This window comes from Lactuca saligna, chromosome 9 (genome assembly GCF_052625555.1).
Source record: "Lactuca saligna cultivar CGN05327 chromosome 9, ASM5262555v1, whole genome shotgun sequence".
In the NCBI taxonomy this organism is placed as follows: Eukaryota; Viridiplantae; Streptophyta; class Magnoliopsida; order Asterales; family Asteraceae; genus Lactuca; species Lactuca saligna.
In genome coordinates, this window is record NC_136425.1 from 23,360,681 (window position 1) to 23,370,081 (window position 9,401).

Genomic DNA, 9,401 nt, shown 5'->3' on the forward strand with positions numbered 1-9,401 from the left:
CGACCGACTCGCCCCTGAGTCAAATAATACCAAAGCGGGCAAAGAATTCACTAAAAACGTACCTAATCACAGGTACAATCAATAAGCATAACACATATACAATAACCGAGATAGAGAATAGAAACATACCAACAACCACATCTGGTGTTGCCTTAGCCTCCTCAGCCGTGAGCTGGAAGGCGTGACCCTGGGCCTTCGGAGGCTCCACCTTGACTGGCCTCCCATCTCCAATCAGCGGAACCTTGCACCGACTTGGCGACGAGCTGCGGACAGTTGGTCTTCACATGACGAACCTGATGATAATGGTAACAAATCCTCATATCTGCTGGAGGGGCGGACTGACGGAAGTCTCTGGCATAGTGCCCCTCCTTACCACATTTGTGGCACCCACCTCCTGCTCGACAAACCCCCGAATGATCCTCTCCACACTTTCCATAAGTGCGGCTCTGATAATCGCCAGACCGTGTATCAATAGTCTTAGACCGCTTAGGCGACGGCTGAGACTGTGCCGGTGCATGGCGTTGCTCCTTCAGGTGCAGCTCTATCTCCAAATCACGCCTCCTCGCGGCTTCCTGAAGATCCAGGAGGGTATCTTATCATTGTGTAGACACAAATTGTCGAATATCAGTATTTAGCATACTCAGATAACGAGTCATCTGAGACTGCTATGAAGCAAACTCCAGGCAAAACATAGCCCTCCCCATGAACATACGGGTAATCTCCATCACATACTCCCCATCATGTCTCAATGTCAAAAACCCATGCGCAAGCCGCTCCCGCTCAACGCGTGGAATGTAGCGGGTGCGGAACATATCTTTGAACTGCTCCCAACTAACAACAGCCCGCTGATCATCAGTATACGACCCAGTCGTCAGCCTCCACCAGTCCTTTGCCCCAAGCCTCAACAGGTTCAGGGCACACCTGACCTTCTGGTCAGCGGGACATGAGCACGTGAAGAAACAACCATCCACGTCAGATAACCACCTCATAGTCCTAATCGCATCCTGTGTACCATCAAATGTTGGGGGCTTCGTATTATCGAAGTCCCGGTACTGGAAATCCCTGCCGACTCCTCCTCCAACCCCTGCCGCAGTTACAGCCGAAGTGGATGCAGGGGTAGCTGTCTCTGCTAGAGCTGCATATCGCTCATCAAAGTACTCAACCATCAAAGTAGGTCAACCAACTTGTCGAGTAGAGCTTAACCCAATAAACCTTATTTAAGCAATACCTGAGAATGGGGGCATTACATACAGTGAGGAAAACTCACCTCGCAAACTGAACAGAAGTTGATGAGGACCTAACTCCGAATCTCAGCTCTCTAACTGGCACCTAACCCCACCACTGACCAATTCCATCAAAATCCAAAAATACCCGCAAGGTCAAACTTGGTAAAAGTCAAAGTCTACTGGTCAGACCCACTAAGTCAACTGAGTCAACCCAACCAAGTTAACTCATCCGAGCTGACCCAATGCGAGTACACAGGGCGTACTCCAGAGGTACGTTGAGCATACTACAAACCCTCACAGTTGACTACCATTAGGGTTGTTGACCACGTGTGTAGGGCATACACCAAGCAGGCGGGTCGCATCCTTCAAAACTCAATAAATGCTTAATGGCTTAAGCACTTACATCCATATTTTAGATCCAAGGCTCAAATACACTCTAGAGTCATAAATTTTCCAACTTTATGACTTTGCATGACCATTAAGTTCTTAACTAATGGTATTAATCCATTAAGACCTTATACAAGATGCATGGAGCAAAACTAACCATTGGGACTTCATTTTTATGACTTAGGACCCTTCCTAGGGTCTAAAAGGACAACTCAAATCGTCAAGAACATTCCATGCTTGAGATAAGACATTTGGGACCAAAAAGTATCACTAAAACACCCATTCTAGATCTACATGATTGAAAGATCAAGTTGCAAGCTTTATACCTTCGAAGGGTTGAAAATGTAGAGTAAATCCCAGATCTAAAGTGCTTCACTCTCCAAAGATGATCTTGGCTTCCGTCCTTCTTCTTCTAAGCACAGATACACACACTTTTAGGCTAGAAATGTCTTCTTAAGGAGAAATAGGGCTTCAAACACGAATGAGAGGGTGGAGGATGATAAGGTGAAGGTAAATGAGGTCATAAGTATGCTTAAATACCAGCAAACCATAAAAATTAGGGTTTCCTCATTTAGCAAGTATGCCCCACGTATATTGATGTACGCCCAGTGTACTAGGGCACACGCTAGTACGCTCATCGTACACCATGTAAGCATGACATACACCGAAGGCTCCCAATTAAAATAATGCCCTTCAAGCCCATTTGCATACATTTCTTGAACTTTGGGGCCATATGCAATATAAATGAATTAAAGGATATAAATTTAGGAATACCCTACATCGGGATGTTACAATTCTCCCGCACTTGATCTAGAATTCGTCCTCGAAGTCTGACTCGACGAATAACTCAGGATGATGTTCCTTTATTTCAACCTCTAGCTCCCAAGTCCACTCGGATCCCCTCTGATGTTGCCATCGTACCTTCAGCAAAGGTATCTCCTTTTTGCGCAATACCTTATTCTTTCTTTCTAGAATATTGACCGGCCTCTCAACATAGCTAAGGCACTCATCGACCTGAATATCATCCAATGAAACAAATGCCTCATCGTCCAATACACACTTTCGTAATTGCGAAACATGGAAAGTGTTGTGAATCTGACTAAGCTCCTCAGGTAGATACAACCTGTAACCAACCTTGCTAACCATGGCAATCACTCGAAAAAGCCCAATATACCAAGGACCCAACTTCCCCATCTTCCTGAAGCGTATCACCCATTTCCAAGGTGAGACCTTTAGTAATACCATATCACCGACCTAAAACTCCAACTCTGATCGGTGTCCGTCGGCATAGCTCTTCTGTCGACTCTAAGTGGTCTGCAGTTTCTGCCTGATCTGCTGAATAAGTTCCATGGTTTAAAGGAATACTTTGGTCCTTTCCATAATCTTGTGACCAACCTCCCCTAACAAACCAGATATGACATTTCCGACCATACAAGAGCTCAAAAGGTGAAGCACTAATGCAGAAGTGAAAACTGTTGTAGTAGGAGATCTCCGCAAGGGGTATGTAGGAATCCAAACTCCCACCAAAATCGATAACACAGGACCTCAATATATCCTCAAGGGTTTGTATTGTCTGCTCACTTTGATCGCCGGTCTGCATTTGATAAGCAGTGCTAAAATGAAACATCGTGCCAAGTTCCTTGTGGAACTTCTGCTAGAAACAGGAGGTGAACCAAACTTTTCGAACAAAAGCTATAGAGACCGGAACCCCATGATGACCAACAATCTCCCGGACATAAACATCGGCCAATTTTTTGGCCGAAGCACTCTCCCGGATAGCCAAAAAGTGGGCACTCTTGGTCAATCGATCGACGATGACCCACATAGCTTCAAAAACCTTTGTCGTCTTCAGCAACTTGGTGATAAAATTCATCGTGATCTGCACCCATTTCCACATGGGAACCTCTAAAGGCTTTAGCTTGCCAAGCGGATTCTGAAGCTCAGTCTTGACCATCCCGTAGTTCACGCATCTCTTGACATACCAGGCTATCTCCCTTTTCATACACGGCCACCAGTAGCTTGATCTAAAATCTCAATACATGTTGGTGGTTCCCGAGTGTATAGAAAAGTGAGACTTATGAGCGTCCTCTAATACAATCTGCATGAACCCGCCAGAAACTGGAAACCAAACCCAACCACATCGAGTCAATAACCCTTGACTATCTGTGACAAATCTGTTAATCTCAACTCTGATCCTTTCTTGTTTCCAATTCTCTTTCCGAACTCCCTCAACCTGAGCCTCCCTGATCAAACCCAAAAGTGGATAATCAACCGATATCTTGGTACATGTATCCCTAACCAAAGATCCAACTGACTTGCAGCTCAAAGCATCTGCCACCAAATTCACTTTACCTAGATGGTAAAGGATCTCACAGTCATAATCCTTGACCACGTCCAGCCACCTACGCTGCCTCATGTTCAAGTTCAGCTGGTCCACCAGATATCTCAAACTCTTGTGATCCGCGTAGACCGTACAACGGACTCTATAAAGATAGTGTCTCCAAATCTTGAGTACGAACACCACTGCCCCAACTCCAAATCATGCGTAGGATATCGCGACTCATTCGGCTTCAGCTTCCGTGAAGCATAAGCAATCACACACCCTCTTGGCACGAGGATCGCCCCTAAACCAGTGATGGATGTATCACTAAATACCATAAAATCCTCAACCCCCTCCGGGGGGATCAATATTGGGGCCTCACATAACCTTTTTAGAAGAGTCTTAAATGCCGACGGTTGCTTAAGGCCCCATCGTAAATCCATCCTTCCTCTTCAGACGAGTCAGGAGTACCGCAATCGTGGAGAAGTCTTGATTGAATCTTTGATAGTACCCAACCAAACCCAAGAAACTCCTGATCTCCGAGGGAGATTTAAAAACCTCCTACTGCATCAAATCCTAGATCTTGGCCATATCTACCAAAATCCCATCCTGATTAAAGAGGTGCCCCAGAAATTGGACCTCTCATAACCAAAACTCGCACTTCGAGAAATTTTCATAAAGTCGTTCTCACCTCAAAACCCCCAAAAGCTCTCGAAGATGTTCCTTATGTTGCTCTCTATTCTTGGAATACACCAATATATCATTAATAAACACAATAACCGATCGGTCGAGCATCCACATGCATACCCGATTCATCAGATCCATAAACACAGTAGGCGCATTGGTGAGCCCAAATGGCATCACCACGAACTCGTAATGCCCATAACGAGTACGGAACACGGTCTTCTCCATGTCATCCTCCCTTACTCTAACCTAATGATACACAGACCTCATATCTACCTAGGAGAACCAAGATATACCCTGAAACTGATCAAAGAGGTCATCAATCCACGAAAGGGGATAATGGTTCTTCACCGTTAACTTTTTCAACTCCCGGTAATCAATGCACATCCGGTGTGAACCATCCTTTTTCTTGACGAACAATATCAACACTCCCCACGTAGACCTGCTCGGTCTGATGAACTACTTGCCTAGCAGCTCCTGCAGTTAAGATAACAACTCCTGCATCTCAGGCAGTGCCAAGTGGTATGATGCTTTGGCAATCGGGGTCGCACTCGACTCAAGGTCAATCCTGAACTTGACCTGCCTCTTTGGAGGCATACTGAGTAACTCCTCTGGGAATACATCATCAAACTCCTTAACCACTCAAACCTCTGAAAATGAAATTTGATCCCTAACTCAAGTGCCAAATACATAAGCCAAATAACCTGCACACCCGTGTTGAATATACTATGATCCCTAGTTGCCAAAAATAACCTGGAACCGACCCTCGTGCCTTATCCATGAATAACCAGTTCTCCCCCATTTGGGTTCATACTACTAGTCACTAGCCTTCACAATCAATCATGGCACCAAACCTGCTCAGTCAGTCCATACCCACTATCACGCACACATCCCCCATGGGAAATAGGGATTAGATTGATCAGATAAGTGTTGGATTGGTGTCTAAGCCCGTAACCATATTGGTAAGTACTTGACCCGGTTGTGCATGATCCTTTTGGGTTGCCTTCACCATAACAACTTGACAGGGTAATTTATGGAGAGAGAAAAGATATTATGGTTTATTAATAAATTATAAGAATAATATATTAAATAATAAATCATATTATTTGATTAATATTAGTCATATATTAATTAGGAATTAATTTGGTGACTAAAAGATATTAATTGAATAAAGGGGACTAAAACTGTCAAATGTGTGATAGTTGAATTTTGGGGTGGGAAACCTAATGGATCAAGGGGGAATGAAATTATGATGAAGGTCCATCATATTTTCGTCCATGGCCTGATTCCAGAAGGTTCCATGGGCTACTTAGGGTTTAAGCTGTCCATTAGGTTTTTTGACTGGAACCATAGCTGCTCTAAGCATTAGAGGAGTTACACTTGTGACTCTAAGCATTAAAGACAAGGAGAATCAAGAAAGCAACAAGAGATAATCTTCTAGATCTGGTTTTTGTAATTATAATTTCGAATTATTATCACTAGATCTATGGCTAGAAAGTCTTGGATGAATGCATGTACAATAAAGAAAACTAGATCCAAGCATTAGGATTTGCATGTGCACATAGGAATGTTCTTATGGCTCAAACCCATCAGTGGTATCAGAGCCTTGATTGGTTTCTGTTGTATGTGATGCATTGCTTGTTTAACTGCTTAAAATCGACTTTCTAGCCTCTGCCCAACCTGTCTCGGCGAGTCAGTATCTAGACTCGGCGAGTCCAGGTAGTGACTTGGCGAGTCCGAGAGTCAGGCAGAGGGTATTTCAGGATTTATTGTTGTTTTGCTAAATGATAATTGCTAAAATCGTTTTTATATAATAAAATACAAATTTTATTGTTTTTATGTGATTATCCTTACCAAGATACTTTCTAATTATTTTAATAATAATTTCCTTATACGATAAAATTTGATTATTTAAATTAATTTGGTAAATTATCTTGAAAATTATTTTGATTAGTTCAAGTTTAGATAATCATTAAATTAAATGTTTAATTTAATATTATTTGCTATTTGATCCTTTGTGTATTGAAAAGTTCAAAACTTGCCCTCAGGTTTTGAAAATTAAACTTTGTGATTAAAATGTTTAATTTGAACTAAATTAAATTTCAAACCCTAAAATTTTACAAGTTTTAAAATTTGACCTTATACTATATATTATTATAAGATTAATATATATATATATATATATATATATATATATATATATATATATATATATATATATATATAAAAATGAAATGCTAGTCTTACCGTTAGTAGGTCTCATTCACAAAGCCGATCTATAAGAGGGGTATAAGGTTATGCCCTATAAAATGGCCATTTAATGGGTCTCCACTCTCACCCACCGCTTCCTTGATTGGTGGACGGTCGTTAGCCGAACGGGTAGGATAGGGAAACCCTTTCTCATTAATAAGTATAATGAATTATTAAAGTAACTAAATGTTTTTTTTTACAAAATTCCCTATCTTAGTTACTTTAGGAAAAATGAATTGGTCCAATCCCATGAAATTACACTTTGCACCCTTGCTAAGATGTTAGTGGAGCGTGTGTGGTTAACCGGTGCACTAATTGGATTCTAAGTAAAGGTGGCACAGGGTGACTCATTGCTTGTCATAGTTCGATGGAGCGTGTGTGGATAACCGGCACATCGAATAGGTAACTGTAACAATGAGGGCACCATGTACATTTGCATGGTCATTCACATCCGCTTTGTGATCCTCGACATCCCAGTCACAAACTAGAGGGTCACATCGAGATTGAAACATGTCATTGAAAATTTCGATAAATCTCAAAGGAATCTAGGAATTTTCAATACATTTAAAACTCAATTCTTTTTCGTTTTTCATCGTGGAGAATTAGTGAATCGTCATTCACTTACCCTCAAAGTATTTGCATGTTAGATTATGGCTTCCCTCTTCTAATATGTAGATAATGTTGTTGGATCCTAACCCTAATTTCTCATTTGGGTGTTTAATTGGGGATTAATTTCTAGTCAAACTTTGTTCTTTTCTTTTTTCAGATGTCGAACATGAACAACAACAATTCTTCCTACTCGAGTTCCTCTGGCTCATTCTCACTCATGAACTTGTGTGGGAGAGTGTAATTTGACAGAAAAAATTTCAATGATTGGATCCGCAACATAAGAATGGTCACTCGTTTAGAAGACAAAGAGTATGTCCTTGACAAGGAGCTGAAGGAGATCGACATGAACACTGCCACTCTGAAAGAGATCGCTGCCTTTGAGGTCCACAAGCATGATGCTATGAAAGTCCATTGCATCATGCTAGCAACCATGACTTCTGAACTCCAAAAGTCCTATGAGGACATATATCCCTACGAGATGCATCAAGACTTGATGGACTGGTACCACCAAAGTGTGAGGCAAGAGAGGTATGGGATCATCACTTCGATGATCACTGCACGAATGGGTAGTGGAGAGTCTCGTACCGCTCATCTTTAAATGATGCAGAGATATGTTGACCGCCTGCTGAAGTTACATGTTAACTTCGATGAAGAGCTGGAAATTGACATTATCCTTCACTTGTTACCTCCCTGATACAACCAGTTCTGCATGACCTGCCATATAAATAAGGAAGAGGTCACCTTGAGCAAGCTTCAAGGCTTGTTAAGGACTGTTGAGAGCAATCTCAAGGAGAAGTCTGTTGCACCCACTCCCACTCATGTTATTACACCTGTCTTCGAAATAGGTCAAGGGAAGGGAAAGAAGAGGAATGCTCCCTCAAAGAGCCACCACAAGGGAAAGTCCCAAGATGGTACCTCTTCTAATGGAACCAAAGTTGGTTCTTCTAAGCCCAACTCTAACCCTAAGGAGGCAGAGTGCCACCACTGCCACAAGATAGGGAATTAGAAGAGAAGTTGCCCAGAATATCTGCAAGCCATCAAGGATGGTAAGATCAATCCATCTTACGCATGTATTTACACAATTAAATCTAATGATTCATCACATTCCATTTCTTGGGTACTTGATACAGGATGTGGTTTTCACATTTGTTCTGATTTGTAGGGCCTAAGAAGAGATAGGTATGTGGAGCATGGGAAGATAAATTTGATCATGGGGAATAGAAGATCGTCGCCTGTCACCAAGATCAGAATTTACTGTTTAATGCTCAGTAGTGGATTAGGATTAGATTTAGATAATTGTTGTTATTCACCAGATATGGCAAGAAACATCATTTCATTTCATGGTTTATATAGACAAGGTTTTAGATATTCATTTGATAATGAAAAAGGTTCTATTAATGCTTATCTTAATGGTGTATTTTATTTTGAAGTATTGCCCTGTAATGGAATATATGAAACTGTGATGGTTGTAGACAACTTAGGAAATGATGTGTTGTCTGTTGATTCTTCCAATAGTATGGGCAAAGCATGTTTGTGGCATTGCCGTCTTGGACATGTCAACCAAAAATGCATAGCCCAACTCCAAAAGGATGGAGTGTTGGAGTCATTCAACCTTAGGAACGATGACGTGTGAGGGTCTTGTTTACTTGGAAAGATGACAAAGTCACCCTTCATTGGCACTTGTGAAATGGGTGAGGGTTTATTGGTTCTCATACACACCGATGTGTGTGGGACCTTTAGATCCACCACAAAGGATGTGAAACACTTCTATGTGACTTTTACCGATGATTATAGCAGATATGGTTATCTATACTTAATCAAGCACAAATCGGAAATTTTTGAAAAGCTCAAAGAGTTTCGACAAGAAGTGGAGAATCAATTGAGCATGAAAATCAAGATGCTTCAATCCGATCGAGGAGGAGAGT